We start from the raw sequence: 23,207 nt of genomic DNA, 5'->3' as shown, positions 1-23,207 counted from the left end.
AGGCATTTTTTATCCAATAGTTCAAGTTCTTGAAGTCTAGCTACTCTATATTCTTCATAAGGAAGAATGTTTTGCAATGACACTCATAGATAAGGGAGCTTGATCTCAAGGAGAAAGAATACTTCAAAGCAAAAAATGAGAGGGTATGGAGTGTCTCCTATGGGTGTGTAAATACTTGTGCAGTAGGCCCAAGGGAAGGATGGAGTTAAAAGTGCCAATCACAACCAACTTGATTGACTATCTTTTTAAGAGTTTTAATAAGGGTTTTATTTGAAGCCTCAACTTGACAATTGTCTTGCAGGTAATATGGGGTGGAAAAGAGATGTTGGATATCAAACTTCTGACAAAATTATTTTACATTCTAATTTTTGAAGGGTCTATCATTATCTATGATAATGAACTTTGGGATACCATAACAACATATTAGATAATTAAGGATAAACTTTGCTATATGTTTTCCAGTGGAATAGCTTCCACCCACTTGGTGAAATATTTAGTAGCAGTGATGATGAATTTATGGCCATTGGAGGAGGAGGGATGGATTTGGTAGATGAGATATAACCCTCATTGCAAGAAGGGCCAGGGTGTGATAAATGGCTATAGTTCTTGTGACAGAGCATGAATCTTATCACCATGTTGATAGCAGGGTATACACTTCTTCACATAATGATAGACATCTTGTTCCATTGTAGGCCAATAATAACCCAGGTAGAGTAGCTTATTGGCTAAGGTGAGAACACTTGAGTGTGATCCATAGATACCTTATTTTACTTCTTGCTATGCTTGTTCAACCTCTTCTTTGTCTAACAAGAGGGTTCCATCAAAATGCCTTTGAAAAAGTGTATCTTCAATGATAATGTAGTGGGAAGATTGGTGAATGAAGGTTTCTTGTTAAGTTTTGGTGAGATGGGGTGGGATTATGTTGTTGTTAAGGTAAGCGTAAGTGTCTTGGTACCAATGGGATTCAGGAGCAACAAGGACATAGACCATTTTGGACTTAGGCACATAATATGTTGGAACAAGAAGATGCTCAACCAAGAATTTACATTTATGACTATTATTTGACATTTGTAGGAGGAAACCAATGGTAGCCATAGCATAAGAAACTTTTTTGTTTGCTCAAAGGATCTTCTTAAACTAGATAAAAGAGAATTGTTGTTTGAAGTCTTCCATCATGTGATGATAGAGGAGAAATTTGTCATCTTTGTTTGATATTCATCATTGACTTGTTTAATGATAAGTTGTGAATCACCATACACATTCAGAATGTTGATTTTCCATTAGATAGAAAGACAAACACCTGTGATACTAGTTGTATGTCCTTTGCTCTTGTGATACTCACAATACTCACAATCATTCCACCATGCAGGTTTCACTTTTGGTTCATAAGATGGTTTGTCTGGTATTGTTATAAGCTTGTTTGCAACCAATTTCTTAAATTCTATCTCAATTGGCTCTCCCAATGGAGTGTATTTTCTTCAAGGATTTGATGGTCTTTGAGTGTTCACTTGATTGTTCGAGTTGGATGAACTTGCACCGAGGAAAGACATCTTTTGTTTTATAATATTTCATCTACTACCTGGCCATTGACTATGTTCTTATTATTGTTCCAAAAGCTGGGTTTATCTTTCCCATTTGATTCCTCTTTGTTATTCTTGAATAGCTTAATGGTGCCTTGTTCAATAAGGACTTTCTCAACTACCAATCCCTTTTCTATGAGTTCATTAAAAGTGGACAAACAATCTTTTCTCAATTCATATCCAATATCCTTGTTAACATTTTGAGTAAACATTTCCACCATTTATTTTTATGGGATATCACAAGAGCATCGATTAACAAGACCTCTCCATTGCTATAAGAATGAAGCAAAAGACTCTCCATTTTTCTATTTAGCATTGCACAAAGTAGTCATTGACACATCTATTTCAATATTGTATGAGAAGTGTTGTATGAAAGCTTCTTCTAGATCACTCCATGACTTAATTGTAAGTGGAATTTGGGAGAGCCATTCCATAGCTTGTCAACCTAAAATTTGTGGGAACAATCTCATCAAGTATCTCTCCTCATTGGCTACCTCAATACATGTGAAATATTATCTTATGTATGCCTTAGGATCTCCCTTGCCTCTATACTTATCAAATTTTGGTGTCACAAAATATGGAGGAAATGGAGGCATTGGAATACTTCTATAAAATGGATAAGGATATATGTCTTTTATTGTATAATCTTGCTTTGGTGTATTCATGCCTGCCATTCAATTTTACAAATCCATGATTTGTTATTGCAATTCATTCTTAGGTGGTGTCTTTTCTCTTTGAGTTAGTCCCATGCCTAAGCCACTAGGCAGAGGAGGAGGGATATAATGCATGTATGGGTGATATTAGCCATAGATGTGTTCATATGGAGGAGGAACATAATTTTAGATATCATATGGACCACTTGGTATGATATTGTAATGAGGAGCACTAGGTCTAGGTCGATTATACATGTCATGAACATGAGCATAGGAGGCATCATAAGAATGATCTTGGATATTTCCGTCAAATCTAACACGGGGTTTCCTTGTGTCATGATTTTTAATGTTCCCTTGAGTATAATTATGTGTATTGGTATGATCTTGGGTGTTGTCATGAGCATGAGCATGTGTATTAGCATTTCTTCTCCATGAAAAAGGATGATTGCAAAGTTGTTCATGAGAGTTCTTAGCAAAATTGGTGTGAGTATGAGTGTTGGTAACTTTTGGTTTTTTAAATAAGGACAAGGGTGACTCAGGCTTGAAACATTCTCTTCTATTACCACCATTATATCCTCTAGGATTTTCATTTTCTTGATTCATTTTATTAGGATCCTCCTCTAAAATTTGTGACATATCAAAATCATGAGGTAGCTTTATTCCACTTTGTGCCATGCCTTGAAAGAAGTATTGTCTATCTCTTCTCATGATTTCTTCAACCAATCTATTGAACCTTGGGTCTAGGATATTCTCTTCAATGTTTGCGAAGGTGATAGATGCATTGACATTATCATTGTTGTTCTCATTATCATTGTCTAGTATATTATTGCGACTCTTAAATGGGTTGTAAAATTAATCTCCATCAAACTCATAGGTACTCATGTTGAGAGATCTTAGAGCTTCCTCGGCTTCTCTTCTAGACCTTTGTGAATGGGTTTCAACCATGAACTAAACCTTGGCTAAAATAAGAGGTGGAAGAAAATGTGAAGACTATGGAAGACCAAGAAAGAATATGAGATGTAATGAATCTAGGGTTGTCAAAAAATGTAAGTCCAAGATATGTGTGATCTTAAGTAAGGTATGGCTTCCAAAGAGATGATAGATCTCTTGATTAGGTAAGTTGACCTTGACTAAAGAGGATCAAGTGGGACCCTAAAATGATAGATCTGATGTGGGAACTACCTAGTGATATGTTGTAGTATGTTTGAAAGATATGTTGAGGACCACAAAGCAGCCTTTTGCCTGTAGCTTGAAAGGTGTGTATTTACAAATGAGGGAAAATGGTTGAAAATGTATGACAAGATTAAGGATCGATTGACTAAAGATGAATCCCTAAAGGAAGCTGCCTTGGAAGATCTTTTGATCTCAAAACCTAAGCATGTTTTCCTTAAAAACTTTTTGCAAAATTTTCTTCTCTGAACATAGACATGTCTACTACTCTGTGTAGGCGTGGTTTTTCCTTATGACTGATAAATATTTTTTGTATAGATGTGACTTTAAGCAACCCAGACATAGTTTAAAATCATAGACTCATTTTTATAGACGTGATTTTTGCTATTTCTGTCAATGTTTACCCTCTGATACACAGATGCATTTTTGCTCTATGCAGACGTGGTTTCTCAACACAAACACAATTTTAACTATCACAGATGCGGCTCTAAGATTTTTTTTTAAATATGTCCAATTTTGTAATTGTTCATTGTAACCAAATCTTGATGTTGAATGTCTTGTGGCAAGAAAACATAACAAAGAATGAAGACATAGTGTCTGAAGTTGTTTTTGTCCAAATATTTTGTGTATATTCAAAATATTTCCACTGGTATAGCACAAATTGAAGACACTTGAAAACATGCACAACCTAGGCTAGAAAGAGAAACCATTTAATGGGGCCCTTGCAACATAGAAATACCTCAAAAAAGAAGACATCTAGAGATTCTAGTAGCATTGTCTCCCCCACTATGACACTCACTTCTTGGGCATACCAGATTCTCTTACCTCAAAAGACCAAATATCAAATGAGGGATTCTTGTCTCAACATGAAAGGGTACATGAGGGGTATCTATGGGGTACGATCCGCACTCCCTGAACCATCAAATGTAGGGATTTTTGGCCTCTAAAACAAAAAGTGTTTAGTGGGGGAGCTTCTGTGGTTCTTGGTGTCTACCCATGCAGTGGAAACTCATTTAAAAACCCACTCCTAAAGAGGATTTTTAATGCATCCAACACAAGTGTGGATATTAGGGATAACCATCAGTGCAGATATATGTCACCAAGTCATCATGGCTTTCGCCTAACGTACTAATTTATATAGCGAGATGAAGAAGTATTGCTTGGGTCATGCTCTTTCACTTGGCCTTATGGGCTACCTGGGAGACAGACTCTCCCACCTAAAAAGAAGATGATAATAATTTCTCTTACACCCAAGGTCCAATGGAAGGCGAGGAGAGAGGATACTTTTGTTATCACCTCTAGGGTTATAAACATAAAGTGTGCAAAGTGCACCAAACACTTAAAACAAGCTCTTTAACCCCAAATGAAAAATATGTGACCCTAATTAGACTAAAAATGCAAATACACACACCTAGATTACCCCTGCAACAAATGATTAGTAGTTGTGATAAATTACCCCCACCTACAAGCACACTCGTTAGGTTAATTCTAGAAAATCCAAATTGAAATGTCAAAGAGGGGCCTTCGAAAATACATTTTTCTTCTTTCCAAGATAGTTTCACTAGTTGTTAGTCCAAGAAAGAGGTTAATCCAAAAACCAAATCTACAAACCCTAAAATCGAAAGCAAAATGAACACTGGAAATAAAAAATGTGGTGATACCAAACTCAGATGTAGATATCCAACCCAAACGCAAAAAGGGAGAACACAAACTCAGAAAAAGGAAATCGGGACCTGCAAAACACAACAAAGAAAAAAAACATGAAAACAAAAAGCAAAAATGCAATTTCCAATCTCAAACATGGAAACCTATAACCCAGACATGAAAACAAAAGCCTAAACTTGCAAACATAGAGCAAAACATAGACACAAAAAATAGATGGCAAAGACATAGTTCCTGGACGCAGATGCAAAAATAAGTATCACAGACGTAGAAATAGGAGATTTGAACCTGCAAACCTAAAAAAAAAAAACAGACGTAAAAAGATCTGATGCAGATGCAGTTTCTGATCACAGATGTAAAAAGAAAAGTCACAGATGCGTAATAATTTGAAATCATCGCTAATATGACTCGCTACTAAATAAAATAACCAAATCTACCGACAAAATATTAGAAACAAAAGGGACAAGAGTCTCACCGAGCGTGCCAAAATGTATACGGTTAAAAATGATGATGACAAACTATTGTAAAACCATAAAGATCCAACCATAACAAACCCTAGTCCTATAATAAAGCATTCACCATACACCAATGAAGATACCTAAGAACATTCAAATCAATAAATTAAGAAATTATACTATTCACATTCCAAGTAGGGTTTGATCTACATTTTCTCCTATCTCTATTGATCTTGTTTAATATATTTTCTCTGAGAATTTGTATGTGTAGAAGAGCTCAATAATGAACGAATTGTGGTTGTAAATTCGCTTGATTGTAGGAAGGCTTGATAGTTGCATTAGGCAAGAAAGAGAGAAAGGATCCTCTTATATAGAAGATGCTTTAGAAAATGGAGGGATACGATTAAGAGATGAAAAGATAAATGGTTGGCTAGGATTAAAGGGTAGGTATAAGAAATAATGAAAGGTGGTAGGTAGAGGAAAATTAACAAATGACATGTGTCATGGAGAGAAAAAGATAATGAATTAATTAAATAAATAAAGATCTATTTAATTAATAGAAGAAGTGGGACCAATTAAATAAAAAAAATATTTATTTAATTAAATGATAAAAAGGCATAGAAGAGGCCTAATTAATTAATTAAATAAATAAGAATTTATTTAATTAATAGAAGGATTAGGATAAAATATTTATTTCATTAAGGCAAGACAATTTTAGGTGTCTACAATAGCTACCACTTGGAAGAGTGTGTGACGGTCATGATGGCATCATGTGGGAACTTTGTGATCAAGGGGTGGTCTCCTTGTAGTAGGGCATCAACCAATTGATCTACAATAAACTGTCCTTTTATAGCTTTGTGATCCACATACTCAATGTTGAACTCACTTAGCATCATGACCCATTTAGCAGTGCATCCTATGAGAGCAGCTCTTGAAAGTAGGTACTTGAGAGGAACAATTTTTGCGATGAGCTTAGTCTTATGATTAAACATGTAGTGGTGGAGTTTCTAAGTGTTGAAAACCACTACAAAAAATGCTTGTTCAGTACGTATGTAGTTAAGCTCATATCCTACTAAGGTGTGGTTGATGTAGTATATTGCATGCTCTTTCCCTCTCATCAACTTATACTAGTAATGTCCCTAGGGCCACCAGTGTAGCTGAGATATACAAGAGAAGGGGCTATCTAGGAATAGTTGGCATCAATATAGGTGGAGAGGCTAAGTATTCCTTATGTTTGTCGAATGCCTTCTGATACAAACAATCCCATTGAATTTTGGTGTCCTTTCACAGTAGATGATAAAAGGAGTGACACTTATTTGCAAGATGAATAATGAATTTGTGAATAGACTAGAGATTTCCTTGAAAATTGAGAAACTATTTGATATTTTTTGGTGGTGACATGTCCATGATAGCTTTCATTGTAGCTAGGTCAATGCCAATGCCTCTATATGATATAAAACCCAGGAGTTTTCTAGAAGTAATCCCAAAGACACATTTCTTAGAATTAAGCCTCAAATTATACTTTTCCAGTCATTCAAATATTTTTGTCAAGATGAAAATATTTTCGTCTTGGGTCTTTGATTTTACTAGAAGATCATCCACATAGTCTTCCATAATGTCATGAAGAAAATCATGAAAGATAGTGGTCATAGCTCATTGATAAGTGGATCCTATGTTCTTTAAACCAAAGGGCATAACTTGATAGCAAAAGGTACCCCATGGAGTAGTAAAAGTTGTCCTATGTTGATCTCAATAGCAATTTTGATCAGATTATATCTCGAGAAACCATTCATTAAGGAGAGCATCTCATGTCCAACAATCAAGTTCACTATGATGCCAATGTTAGGCAAGAGGAATTCATCCTTGGGACATGCCTTGTTGAGGTCTTTGAAGTCAGTGTAGATGTGTATGCCCATAATAGGTTTGTCAATAGGTACTATGTTTGAAACCCATTCTGGATAGTCAATAGTCAAATGAATTTGACATCCAACATCTTTTGTAGCTGTACTTTGACCAAAGTGCAATTTGAGGGTGCATCTTTCTCAATTTTTTCTTAATAGGTTTTGCATTAGGATGTACTACAAGGTGATGCACCACTAAATTAGGATCTAGACTTGGCTTTTTAGCATATAACCAAGTGAAGTTGACTTGTGTTTCTTTCAGAAAATTTACAATATTCTTCTTTTCTTGGTCAGTAAGAAATTTGGCAATAAACACATTCTTTGGATTTTCTTCTATTTCCATGTTGATTGTCTTTATTTATTCTATGAAAAAGGAGGATCTCTCATGTAATGGGGAAACTATGGTAGGTAAGTCAATTCCCTCATCCTCTAGCACCTAATCCAAGTTTTCACTAGTGGATGATTCCTTTTTACTTTTTCTATGTTTGATGGAACCTCACTAAGGTTTTTAGCAAGGGACTTTTGATTTTTCTTTTCATTTTTGTGACTAAGGGAGTTGAATTGACTTCCAAAGTATGCCTCCCCATTAATTTGGATGCCATGGACTGTTGTGTGATCTTAAAGGTTACACATGTTTAAAAGTGTTGAGAGGGAATTATCATCAGTGCAAATGTCAAGGGTTGGTGGTCCTTGTTGGTACCAATTTATAAGCTCAGGGTATACAAGTGGAAGATTGGATGGAGTAGAAGGAGTGATAGTGTATACATTGGTGTTGTTTAAAAGGTCATCAAGGTATTTATAAATGACTTCATAGAATTACTTTGCATTAGAGTCTTCAACGTTAGAAGGAAGCTCTATTGGATCACCAATGATGATAACCTTAGGAATGAGGGAGTAACCTAGGCCTCTATTGTGTTTGTATGAAACATGTGAAATGGGTGGTTTTGTTCCTTTCTTTTAAGGTCTTAGACCATGTCCTTGATAGCCCATTTTTTCTACAATGGAAGATGCTTTTGGATACATTTATTTTGGGATATCTTCAAGTTCTTAATTTGTTTCTCCATAGAGCCAGGAAGTAAAATTAGTCTCAATATTTTCTTCATCAAGTGGGCCCCATTACTAGAATGTCATATTCTTGCATTATATTTTAGGCTTGCCCTGAATCTCGATTTCTTTGGGCCTACCATAGGACTTAGGAGAGGGAGGGAGGTGTCCCACATAAAATGCATTCTAAAGGGTGTCTTCTCCACATCCATTGTCAATGATTTTGGACTTGATCTCAAGTTGGGAAGAAGTGGAAGCGACATTGGAAGTGTCAATTCTTGGTGGTGAAGTGGGTGTATTAAGAGCACAATGGTATGGATGTTTTCCTTCATACCAGAAAGGTTGTAGATCAGCAAGGATGGTGAATTCTCTACAATTGTATGGGAATTTTAGGCATTGATGGTAAGTAGAAGGAACGTCTTAAATGGAACAAATCCATAGACAACCAAGGAGGATTTTGTATGGGAGATCAAGGTCTAAAACCTAACATGTAGTCTTAATTATTGTTGGGCCTCCTTGAAGTGGAAGTGTGATTGTACCTTTCAAGACTTGCTTAGCATCATCATATGATTTGATTGTCATTTTTCTAGAAGGATCAAGTAGATCTTTAGATAATCCCAATTGTTTAATCAATTTTTATGTACATAGATTCAACCTAGATTCACCATCTATAAGGACTCACTTGATTTTATGCTTATCTACAATAGCTTTAATGTGAAGGGGTTTGTAATGTGAGAGATCAGTGGATGGGACATCTTTGGAGGTAAAGACAAGGTGATGTTGTACAAAGAGGTTACCTTTCAAGGCCTAGAATTGTGAAGCACTTATGTTATCAGGTATGCATGATTCTAGCAAGGCCTTTTCAAGGATTTCTTTATGGACAAGTGATGTCTTGAGGAGCTTAAGGATGGATATATGTGCACGCATCTTACCGAGATGATTAAGAATGTTTTAGAAATTGGTGGATAATGTGAAAGATGGAGGAGGAGCTCCTTGAATAGTTACTATCCCTCTACATGTGGCATTGCAATCATTTGGAGAAGGCAGATTAGAAGGTGAAGCACCTTGAATGACTATTTTTTCTTGGTTTGACTTATTCGATGACGAAGGAGGAGGGGCTCCCTAAAGGGTTACCCTTTCTCTATGAGGTGTAGGTGTTGAATTATCTCCTTGGATGGTTATGGTGTTGACATAAGTCTGAATAGGTTCAATGTATCCTACCAGGGAGTCAAATCTTGTGACGGTGTTGATATAGTCATAAGGGACATAATGAGATGACGATCCTTTATCTTTTTCATGCTTAGGGAAGGGGTCCTAATACATTTTAATCTTGTCATTAGAGTTGTTAGGTTTTTCAACCACAACTTCAATGTTGCCCTTATCAATAAGATCCCGAATGTAATTCTTAAGCTTCATGCATTTCCTTGTATCGTGACCTTAGACACAATGGTAATCATAGTATTCATTTTCATTATACCATTGAAGTTTGGGCTGATTTGGTTGATATGGACAGGTTGTGGAAAATACTATGGCATTATCTTTCACAAGATTTTGATAAAAAACCTCTATAGGTTCGGCAAGTGGGGAATAATCTCATTGAGGTTGATTTATAGGGTAGGATGATCAGCTAGGAATGGATAAGGTATTTTCAGGTTTGGATGGATTTTGAGAATTGGGTTGGTTACGAGACAAATTATTTGTGGTGGTTAGTTTGGTTGGTATGGTTACAGTTTGGACATGCTTGGCATTAGTCACTTCAACATTAACAATATTTTTATTCTTGGACAAATACTTAGGCATGTCATTAAATGATGACCCCCGGGAATCTTTCTGATAGGGTTTAAGGACACCTTTCTCAAGGAGAACCCTCTCTAGGGATATACCTTTCTTAGTGACATCTTCAAAGCTCTTGAGACATTGGAAACTCAAATGGTAGGACATTTCAGGCATAAGATTGTGTTGGAACAACTCGACTTGGTATGACTCAAGTATATCCCAAGGAAATTTCCTAATGAGATGCCACCACCTTTGTAGAAAGTTGGTGAGGGTTTATCCATTTTTTTGTATGGTATTACATAGGTCGGCCATGGATGCATCATTCTCAATGTTATACTCATAATGAGCCATCAATTTTTCTACAATGATTTGATGGAACTATGGGTTAAGGCAGAGAACCAAGCAAGAGTGGGTCCACTTAATACTTTTTGGAAAAATCCTTCTTAGGTATATGTCACCATAGGAGACCTCTTAGCAAGCTATATAAAATTCTCTCACATGCTCTCTAGAATCTCCTTTGCCCTTGTACTTATCAAACTTAGGGATCTCAAAAATAGGTGGATAGGGGGCCACTAAGATGGATGAATCAAAAGTGCATCAACATATTTCTTCAAACATATAGGACTTCTTACATGTCCCTTCCTTTAGGTTTCTAATCACATTCTTCTTGTCCTCAATTTATTTCACAAGGTTAGGTGGTTGATTTTGGATATTATGAAACCCTTGACCCAAATTGGATGTTGGGATATAAGTAGATATGGTCTGGATACCATCGTCAATTTATTGGTAGGAAAATGTAGCCACTTGGGAAGTAGCAAGAGGACTCGAGGTGGAAATTGCTATAGTATCGATGTAGTTGGAGAAATTGTGTAAGGGTGTGGAAACCCTAGATGGTTGAGTGACAAGATTGGTAGTGCCAGTGGGTGCAGAAGTGTTTGATGGATGATTAAGGAGGGAGTCAAGGATAGGCCAATTAGAGAAATCCTTTTCCATGGGAATATCAAGGATAGACCTATCAAATTCAAGTGGTAATATTTCCCCATGCTAAATGAGAATCGTTAGGAAACCACTAGGATTGTATTTGATCATTTTTTCTATCATCTCATGGTTATGTGGATCCCTTATAAATATTGCAAGTGAGGCAACTATTCATGTTGGTCCATAAATTATTCCTCTATTTGATTGTCATAATCAACATAGAGATTTGGATTGGGTAGCTCATCTCTTTGCAGCCATCTGTTGTTTTTGTGCATGTGTATACACCATACAAGGGTAACCTCGAGGTAGCAAGGATGGAAAATGATGGGATTGCTACGGATATCAAAAAATTTAAAGGGGTATGGAGAGATATGAGGTGAAGATGGAGACTTGGACTTAGGACTTTGGTTTGATGGTCAAAAAGTTTTATCCTTAGGGTATGATTGGTTAGGATTATAATGGATTGGATACTATAGGATTGGATTAGATTTGAATAAAACCTTGGTCCTTGGATTAGGATTAGATTAGGTTAGATTTGGATAATACCTTAGTCCTTAGATTAGGATTAGGTGAGTTGTAGCTATAAATGATGTGGTCCAAAAGCAAGGTACTAAATAAACTAGGTTAAATCAAGATATTTCGATTAGGATTGGATTGGTATTAGGTCTCTCCAACTTAGGATGGGCTAAGTTCCTAAGCATTATTAGATGAAGATGAGGGTTTGGATCACCCCAAATGTTTAAGGCTAATTAAGTAAAGTACTTGAGATAGATAGTTTCTCAAGAACTATACCTATTAGGGATTGTCAAGAAGATAGAGGATTTAAATCAAACTTTTGCAAAGTTCTGATTTTGGTTCAGGGATCAAGGATTGCTAGATGAAATTTGGATGAATTTTGATCAAAGGATTGATTTTGATTGGTATCCTAAGTCCTCAAGGATCAAGAAAGGATGATTATAGAAAAGTGGATTATTGACAGAAGGATGGTAAATAATGGAGGTTACCCAAGACAACAAAAGATGATAGTATGATATCTTTGGTTGAGGAATGCTAGACAATGGGATGTGACTGCTCCTATTGAATTGTTGGGACAAATATAATATTTGATCGAAGGCTCACGTTCTCAAAGGTTCTTGGTCAAATCAGTTGGTAAATCCATGAAGATAATTGTGGAAATGATGTATGAAGACCTGGTGTTTTAGCAAAATCTTGCATCTTTTATATAAAAATCTCCTCTTCTTTAAGATCTTCCTTTGACTAGGCCTCTTCTTCTTGACTTGACAGTAGATGGACTTATTTAGGTGTTTAAATTTTTGGGTATTAAACATCAAAATTTGAAGGGGACTAATTGGAAATTTGTCTCGGGTGGAGATGAGGTTTGATAGTGAACAATATGATGTTTGGAAACAAGTTTCAAGATCGGAGATGGTAAAACAAAAGCAGAGATGGTGAAAGACAGTATTAACTAGGAGTTAAGCTAATTTTCATCAAAATTTGGTCAAATTTAGAAATTGGGAATTTTTCTTCTTGGCAAGTGATGTAAAACAAGAATACACATTGGCCAAGTTAACACCCAAAATAAGTGTGAGATAAGGGAGGGCCTAGATTAGCCCGAATTGAACATAACTAGTTTCAAAATTTGAAGACACTTGTAAGCATGCATGACCTAGGTTGGAAAGTGACAACTACTTACTAAGCCCCTTCATTGTAAATAGAAATACCTCAGACAAAGTGGATATGTAGAGACTTGGTGACACTAGGTCCCCCACCGGGACACGGGCACACCAAATCTTACCCCAAAGGTTCGAAAACCTTTTGATTGAGGGATTTTGTATCTCATGATGAAGGGTACATGAACTTCAAGATATGATCTATATTCCTTGAATTAGAAAGTATGGGTTTTTCTCCACTACTACAAGTGGTGTCTAGTTAGAATACAAGAAATTCCATCACCTTGCATGTGCAAGGGGAACCATACTTTGAGTGTGAAACTCGTTTGGGATTGACAAGAATGAAAAAATCTAATAGCAATGGGCTATGAATTTCATCTCACCCTTTTTTATATATCAAACCAGATTAAAGTACCTCCTAGGTCATTCCCTCTCACTTGCATAAATGCTTTGGGAAGCAATCCTTCTAAATAAATATCATGCTTTATCCTCACCCACAAAAGAGAAGAGAATACACACCATATTTTGGGTTCTAACTACAACAAAAAAGGGGGTAGGTCTGGTGTTTTTATCACCCAATATTTAAAAAGGGGAGAGCATATACCTACTACCCCATAAAGACACAACAAATAAGACTTATAATCTATTTACATGAAAATAAAAAATCCTACTCATACACTTAGTGGGGAAAAGATAAGTCTTTGACAATCGAACTTGTAAGAAAATGTGTTATTAGTTTGTAAAAGTGACCTTTGATGGTCAAAGGTAAGTTGAAAAACCAATATTATTAGCAAAAACTTGAAACAAACTGAATCAGGGTGGAGATGGCATTCCACCTGCACAGATGATGAAACACATATGCCATTTCAAAATCTTGTGAAACACAATTAGACTAAAAAATAAAAAATTGTCAAAAAAAAGTTATTTAAAAAAAAGAATACTAAAAGGGAAAAGACGTTGCTTTAAGAATGGAGATGATGTTTAACATAAATATAAAAAACAATTAGTTTCGAACTTCAAAATATGTCAGGAACCTGCAGATCAAAAAATAAAAAGATTTTTTTAATTATTTTATTTAACAACATTCATAGGAAGCAAACAAGACATCATTATGCAAGTGTGAAGATGCAGTTTCCAAGGCGAAGATGATGTTTTGAGGTTGGAGATCCTGAAAGACAAGCACATACAATGCATACTAAATCACAAAAAAGCTTAAATTTTGATTAAATTAGGAACATGGGGTTCCACCAGGCATTGCCAAAATGAAAGAAAGAAAAATTAATGAGGTTAGTTGTGTATGCAAAATTCATAAAAAATCTAAACAACTAATCTTATACCTTCTCAAGCTCCTTGGATTGAGATAGAATTGGATGTGCCCAAGCTCCACTTGATTTGCTCCTTTTGATGAATTGATGTGGAATTCTCTCCAAGTACTACACAACAATAGTGGATGGATGAAGAGATTAGGTGGACTAGGCTAGTTTAGATGAATATCAATAAAATTGGGCATGATGGCGATACTGTGGATGAGTTGTGGGATGAAATTGGCATGATTAGGATGTTATGGATGGATTTGGAACACAAAATAATAACATAAGGTTATGAATAACATGGGTTTAATTGTGAAGGGAGGAGACTCCAATTTATAGACTTGATAATTCAAAATGGACGGTTGAGATTGAAGGATAATTTAGGGTTGAGATTGAGTGAGATAAGGCAAGGTGACAAAGGTTGTTAGCCTTTTAACAAGTGTCATAAGGTAAAGTGTCTTGGGAAGAAAAATTGGAATGGAGAAGAGGGCAAGGTGTACTCACATATGTGTGAGCACATCTTGGGAAGAACATGGAGATGACAAGTGGAAGCACTTTTGGGAAAGTGTAAGAGTCCTAGTTTTGAAGAGGATGACATGTGATTGGAAAAGGAAAGTGTAGGGTGGCTCTCATGGGGAAGAGAATTCTCACACATGTGTGAGCACCCTTGAGTCAAATATGAGGTGGAGGAGAAAGTGACCCTTGCATGAAAACTCATTTATGAGGGGGTCACATGTGGACCTAGGTAGGTAGGATGAATTTAAAATTGGAGAAAAATGCTAATGATTATTAGGCTTGTGTTGATTAGGATTAATGAAGGGGATTAAATGGAGGATTTGTAGGAACCAAGATATTAGTTAATTAATTATGCATTAATTAACTAATTAGGATTAAAAGAAATAATAAAGAAATTGCTTAGGGTTGGGGATTAATTTTTTTTTAAGAATAATTATGGATTTATATAATTAATTGATAAATTAATTATATTACTAGGGGAATAAAATCAATTAGATATAATTTAATTAATTTTAAGAAGACTGAGGACTAACATAAATAATACAATTAATTATGTGGGAAGAGATAAATTAATTTAATTTATTTTGGGTGTCTGTACACTAAGACATAGAACAAACATTATAAACATGTCCTCAAAGCTGCAACATCAAATACATCAATGTCAATAAATGCAAATCATTTTCGAAACCAATTTTGACAGACAAATAGACTTTCAACCAACTTTAATCATCAACCAAATTAGCTGCAACATAAGGAACCTAAAAAGATAAGAGTGCAATGTCCATAGAGCATAAACATTATATCTAAGTCCACAAGAGTATAGTTGCAAATGTGGAAGAATGTAGAGCATTCTTCTAGATGCACATCAATACATACTTTTGTACCAACTTGCTTTATCAAGACTCCAATAACCAAAATTTTTTGGAGACACCATCTACTCCCTCAGTACAACATATTCATTCCCTTTCTATGCATCTGATCCTCCTCTTAATATCTAAACCTTGTAATGTTATTATTCTCATAATCCTTATTGTCAGAACCATCAACTGTATCAACATAGCATACTCAAAGTAAAAATTAGTCACCAAGAAGGTGGACATCCATAGACCATCTAGAACCAATGTATATCAATCTTAGTTGTAATGGAAACACCTAACAAACAACTACCAATAATCACTTCCTCAATTGAAACAATACTCTATTCAACCAATCATCACATTATCAATGACCACAGCAATCAAAGACAATATATATTGTCAAACATTAGGTTGACATCAATGACAACACATATTGCCAATAATCTCCCCCTTTGTCATTGATGGAAACACTTATTAATGATGCAATACTCTCTCGTATATTTTCATTCTCTCCCTTTCAATAATATCTCTCCCCAAAAATCTCCCAAAATCTCCCCCCTTTAACATCAAGGATGGAGGGCTTATTTCTTTACTTGATTCAAAATTTAAATCCTTCCACATTAGAACATTCTCCCTTTCAATAGAAACTAACCAACTATCCACTCCCCCTGAGAGCAACAATCAACATCAATCCAAGACTAAGGATATGTTAGGAAATTCTCCCCCCTGATGGATGCACCAATATATCCATCTAAGTTGGAGGAAGGAATGGCAGTAACCCCTATTTGTGATTTGAGATACTCAAATGTATCCTTTGAGAGTTCCTTAGTGAAAATGTCTACAATCTAATTCTTAATAGGTACATATGTCAATATAACTTCTTTGCAACATTATCACTCAATACATAATGTTAAATAGAGATGTGTTTGGTCCTTGATTGAGTCATCAAATTCTTTAAAATGTTTATAGCATTGGCATTGTCACACATAATAGGAATAGGTTCATCATAAATCATTTTAACATATTTCAATGTCTGCTTCATCTATATCACTTGAGTGCAACAAGCTATAGTAGCAATGTATTTCCCTTCTATAGTTGATAGGGAAACTAAATCTTTCTTCTTACAGAACCAGGTGACCAATCTGCTTCCCAAAAAAAATGCACTCCCACTAAGACTTCTTTTTCCATCTACATAACCAACACAATCAGCATTAATATAGTCTTCAAGAGAGAAATCATTGTCCCTTTTGTACTATAAACCATAATCCTAAGCTCCTTTCAAATACTTTAATATCCTCTTCATAGGCTTATCATGAGATTGCTTAGGATGAGCTTGAAATCTAGAAACCATACATACTGCATGCATAATACCGATTATAGAAGCAATCAAGTATAATTGTCTACAAAGCATAGTCATATATTGATTCTGATCAACTTATAGAGATTCATCATCTTTTCTCAAGTGACAACCAGTAGCCATGGGGATACTCACTAGTTTGGCATTCTCCATACCAAAAATTTTCAAAATCTCCTAAAATATTTTTGTTGAGAGAAATATACCTTTATCTAACTAAGCAACTTGAAGACCAAGGATGAAAGACAACTTACCAATCATTGACATCTCGAATTCCTTTTTCATTTCCTCTACAAACCTCTTGCATATGTTATCACCAACATATACAACAACTATTAATAGTTTATCATTCTCAATCTTGAAATAGATATTTATATCTACAATACCTTTTCTTGAAACCTTGATGCAATAAATGTGTGTCCAATCCTGCATACCAATCGCTAGGGGTTTGCTTGAGACCATATAAATCATTTTTCCATCTACATACCATGTCTAAATCTTCTCCCAATTGAAAACCATTAGGTTGTTCTATATAGACTTCTTCTTCTAGTTCTCCATTTAGGAAATCTGATTTGACATCCATCTGATATACCCTAAAATATTTGTGAGTGGAAAAATTTAGAAACATTATGATTTCCTCCATTCTAGCCACCAAAGCAAAGGTTTCCTCAAAATAAGTGCCTTCCACTTGAGAATATCTCTTACATACCAATCATGATTTATTTCTTGTCACTTATCCTTTATTCAATTTGTTTTAGAATACCCACTTGGTTCCAATGGCATTCTTATCTGTAGGTTTGGGAACAATAACTCATGTCTATTTTTTTCTCAATTTGATCAATTTCTTCTTTCACATATTTTATCCATCCTTCATCTTTGTTAGAATTAGAAAAGGTCTTGTATTCAATATTTGACAAAAGTAAAAATATTTACTTGTTTACTTGCCTTGGCAAGTCTTCTTCTATTCTACACACCTTCATTCTTATCACCAATTATTTGCTCTTCATAGTGATTTTTTATAACACATTTTGTTGGAGTCTTGGGGTTCTTTTTAGAATCCTTTTCCTTAGTTTCTTTTTCTCTCTTTTCTTCCCCATTTTCTTTTGCAGTGCAGGGAACACTTTGTATTCCATGATCTTTAGGTTCTTCAATAGTCTAGTTTCACTCTTCTTCCACTCTAACATTTTTCTCTCAACTATCTTTCTGAGTATTTTGTTGTAGCCTTTATAGGCTTTTCTTATTATTGAATATCCAAGGAAGATTCCTTCATCAACTCCAGAATCAAACTTCTTAAGATCCTCTTCATCTCTTCTGATATAGCATTCTCCCAAAAAAATTGTAGTACTTAATAGTGATAGTCCTTCCATATCACAACTCATAGAGGTCTTTGAATTTATTTTTCTAGCCTGCACTTAGTTAATAATATAAACAACAATATGTATAGCCTCTTTCTAGTAGGCATCAAGTAAGTTAGCATCTTTGAAAATCGTCCTAGCCATTTCTTGAACTATTTTATTCTTCCTTTTTGATACCTCATTCTGTTGAGGAATCTTAGGAGCAGAATACTATGATCCTCACAAAACTTATTAAACTCATTTGATGTAAATTCACCTCCTCTATCAGAACTCAAATAATTTATCTTAATTTCTATTTCATTCTCAACCATTGATTTAAAGATATTAAGCCTATCTAATGCTTTAGATTTTTCTCTTAGGAAAGTACCCATGTCATTCTAGAGTAATCATCAACAAGTATCATAAAGTAGCTTTCACCATTTAGTCATCTTGCTTTGGTTGGTTTGCATTGATTAGTGTGTACCTGCGCCAAAGGTTTTGAAGTATAAAATTATTTGGTCTTGAATCCTATCTTTGTTTTATTTCCCATATAACATTCTTTACATACTACATTGGTAGGTTTGACAATCCTAGGCATGTCCCTTATGGAATGCGTGGTGTTGATTTTCACAATGTTATCAAAGTTGATGTGCCCCATCATTTTGTGCCAAATCCAACATTCACTTCTTTGCACTATTAGATAGCTTCCTCCTTTAGCTTCTTTTGTGTGGTATATATTTCCATTAGTCCATGTTCCCTTTGTAATCAGTCTTCCTAAGCTTCCCTTTTTTATTTTACATCCATTCTTATGATATATAAATTTATATACTTTGTTCCATATTTGACTGACACTGAGAAGATTATGTCTTAGCCCCTAAAAATAAATAACATCCTCTACTTTGTTCTTTGATCAATGGGTATGGTTCCCTTACCACAAATCTAATTAGCTTCTTCACCACCAAACTTGATTGATCAACTATTTCATTTCTCTACATTGATAAACTTTCTTCTGTCACCAGTCATATGATTAGAGCAACCACTATCAATATCCCAAGCATTAGGTTCTTCTTTTTCATGAAGAGTGGTCCACACAATCAAATATATCTCATTGTTACTATTGTCAAGTAGAGTACTGATTTTTCCACATTTGTCAACATTCTCACCTTTTATAGCTATGAACAGAGTTTCATCATTTGAATAATCACATTCTTCTTCTTCTTATGAGTAGCTAATTTTTTTGAATGAAAACTTCTTTTAAGTTTGTCCCACTTATTTTTTATCATCGCCTTCTCTATTATTATCCTCTCTAAAAGTACATCGAGATACATAATGCAATTCTTCTACAATTAAAACATTTGAAAGGTGACTTACCTTTATATTTGTTGGTGCCTTTATTCAACCTTCTTACAAATTTTGCTTTTCTATTATCAAATTCATCGTTAAGATTAGAATTTTCTTCCACTCTCTTATTTGCCTTTATTGCAGCTTCTTTCTTAGAATCGTCCAACTCAACATTTCTCATCTCAAAGGTAGTGAGGGCCCCATAGAGTTGATCCATTGCATAAGTGTCCAAATACTTCCTCCCCTTAATAGAAGACACCTTAGGAATGAAATATTTAGAAAGAGTTATGATACCTTCTTTATCACTTCATCTTCCTTCAATTCACCACCAAGACCTTTGATTCCTCTGACTACCTCAATTACTCGATGTATGTAGCTATCAATATTTTTATCTTCTAACATCCTTAAATTCTCAAACCTAATTTTGAGGTTCTACAAATTTCTTTATTTTCTTGTCTCTTTTATATATGCTACTAAGTTTCATCCAAACTTCTTTGGTAGATTTGCAGTCAGCCCCCTTCAAAAATTTTGTTAGATAAGCCACATATGATTTCATTCCTTGCCTTTCCATTATTCTCATGCATTCTAATTTTATCTGTAGTAATGGGAGGAGTTGAGGGAGTTGTATAGCCATCTACAATAGAATTACAAATTCAAAATCCCATGGAGTTAAAATGTGATTGCATTCTTATCTTCTAGAAAGAGTAGTTTGTACCATTAAAATTTTGAATCTTGTATGATCCATCTTGTACCATGACATACTTGCCTCAACCAGATAAGATTCTTCTAGAGGAACTTGGCTCTAAAACCAATTGTTTAACAACCTTTAGGACTGAGAAGAGGGGGTGAATTAGTCTAGACCAAATACTTAAACTTTATTTCACAACCCATAGTCAATATAACCTTATTCTAATTAGCAGCAATAAAAAATAAAATACTGAACCACCATGCACAAGAGAATGCCATATTTAAATGGAAAACACAAACACGGAAAAATCACGGTGAGAGTCATCTCACAATATATAAAATAATTACAAATATCATTTTAGGCTCACTGCCAAGGAAGTACACTGCTCCCTGAAGGACTTGTAGGTTGAGATGCACTATATTAGACCAAGATTCAAAGGACTTGCAATTTGAGATGCACTACCTCAGAGAAAGATACATAACTTGCAAAGAAGAATATCTCCAAGAAAGGTACATGAATATATAAATTAGGATTGAATAGGCCTTTGGCAACATAGCCTCCAACAATCTCCAGATATCAAGTTGTGTACAACACAATATGTCACTGAGAGGGGGAGTGAATTAGTGATATCAAACAATTTCCAACTATGTGTGTGACCGGTAAAGTAATGAAAAACCTAGTAATCAAACACAAAAAGAATGCATCTCACAACACCAGATATACAAGGAAACCCCAATGTGGGAAAAACCTCTCTGAGAAATGTTGTTGGAGTCTAAGGCTCCAATTCAACCTCATAATAAAACATAGTATTACAAATATTTAGGGTGCAAACCCAAGGAGCATTGAACCCTACTGATTTAGGGCTTTAACCCAAAGGAGAACCAACCCCTACACCAAGCACCAACTTAGTGATATACAATGAAATAAAACTTATTACAATGAAAGAACCTTGTTACAAATGGATTTTGTAAGACCTCCAATGAATACACTCAACCGGTTATTCTGTCTCACTGCTTATTTTTCTACCAGTTCACTATTCACTCACTCTATCCCCTTACCGGTCAGCCTCTACCTCTCTTGACTTCCTCTAATCCTCACACTGCACTCTATCACTCTATGATGCCTTCCTACCAATTCAATCATTTTCAGTTTACTTGATTGTTACACATTGTAACAATTCACCGATTACTCTGCCTCTTACCGATTTAGTTCCTATTGCTAGTTAACTCTCTCCTGTCAGTTTTGATTCAAATTCCCAGTTACTTCAATCTTCTGTGATGAATTCTCAGACTGATTATCTCTCTTCTTTGTCAAGCACACTATCTTCTTGCAACTAGCATCACATCTCATCTCTTCACTTCAGTCTGCATATTTATACATAAGCTTTCCTGCCAGAATGAGGTTCAAACTATTTGTGGTTAGGGTTTCTTTTACCTACCACAAACTGTATCAGATTACATTGGATCTCTCCATGATTGACAACCTGCAACAAATCAAGCTTCACTGCCATTTCCATTCCTTCTAGAATACACTTACTATATTTGGCAAACATGGCTCTGCTTTTTGTCAATCACCATAAATGTTATGGATGTTTTCATCACCAAATCTGATCTACTACTCGACGTGCTACATCGATCCTTGCATCACCAATCTCAATCTTATCTTGTCATTCTGCTTTGAGCTACAAACTTGTGTCATCATCCCATGATTTACGGGGTCAACATTAAATGCCGACATAGTTGGAAACTACCTTACTGACTCATTCTTCACCGACCATTACACGTTAGCCACTTGGATCCTAAATGTCATCTTCATCGACATCCAACTCAGTTCACCATGTCAGTTCAGGCTCATGCACCGACCAAAAAACACACTACCAATTTTTGCCTTATGGTAAAAGTCTTCTTTCCCTACTGGTCATGCAGTGACTGGTCAACCCTTGTATCATCTCTTCACTGTTCTGTCAGTTACTTCAAGATAAATTGGATTTCTCTCGGTTCTGTGTTCACACTCTATGTGATTCGGCAATCATTCACTTTGTTAGTTTTTCTTTTGCTTGTTCATACATGCTAACCAATGGCCCTGCCCTATTTACTGGTTGATACTACACCTTCCTGCATATTGGTTGACAATACATCCGAGCTGATAATGCTATACATATTGACATAACCAGTCTTACCTTTAGTTGTCTCTATGCTTTCTTACACTTTCTCATCGGTGAACATCCATATAGGTAACATCTTCTGCTTGCATCTTGCATACACCTTGCATACACCTTGCATATTGGTAGCCATCCATACTGGTTGACATCAATGACAATACAATGCCAACAATCTCCCTCTTTGGCCTTGATGTCAACACTGTTGGCATTTTGATGATGTTTTGATTATCATTGATGGACACACACTTTCTTGATGTATGAGTTATGCTCAACCGGTAATTGTTCTAACCGGTATTGTGTATTATTGAATGTATAGTCTTTAGACTATCGGTGTTTTGCAGAAAATGGTTTACCGGTCATAGATTGTATGAAGACCGCAAGCGGTATGAAGACCCCAAGCGGTATGAGGATCCCAAGCGGTTCGAGGAGCTCAAGCGGTACAAAGGAACCAAGCGATAGTTAACTTTTGATCAAAACACTATGATCTACCAGTCTTTATTTTTGACAACCGGTTATCGATATATTGTATTAACTAGTATTACTCTATGATGAGTTACCAACTGGTATTACTATAATGTGTGATGAGTTATCATCCACCAACACTTTGGCGGTGTTTTGTGTCGTGTTACCAAATGTGTTTGGATACACTGAACCTAGGAACTTGTGGTCTAATCCTATTGGACCGACATGAAATCAGTTTCCTTTATAAGGACATCATGTCTAGGGTTTGCATGTCAGATGTGTGATATGTGAGATA

The sequence above is a fragment of the Cryptomeria japonica genome, chromosome 9, assembly GCF_030272615.1.
Source record: "Cryptomeria japonica chromosome 9, Sugi_1.0, whole genome shotgun sequence".
NCBI lineage: Eukaryota > Viridiplantae > Streptophyta > Pinopsida > Cupressales > Cupressaceae > Cryptomeria > Cryptomeria japonica.
This window is presented reverse-complemented; position numbering follows the sequence as displayed.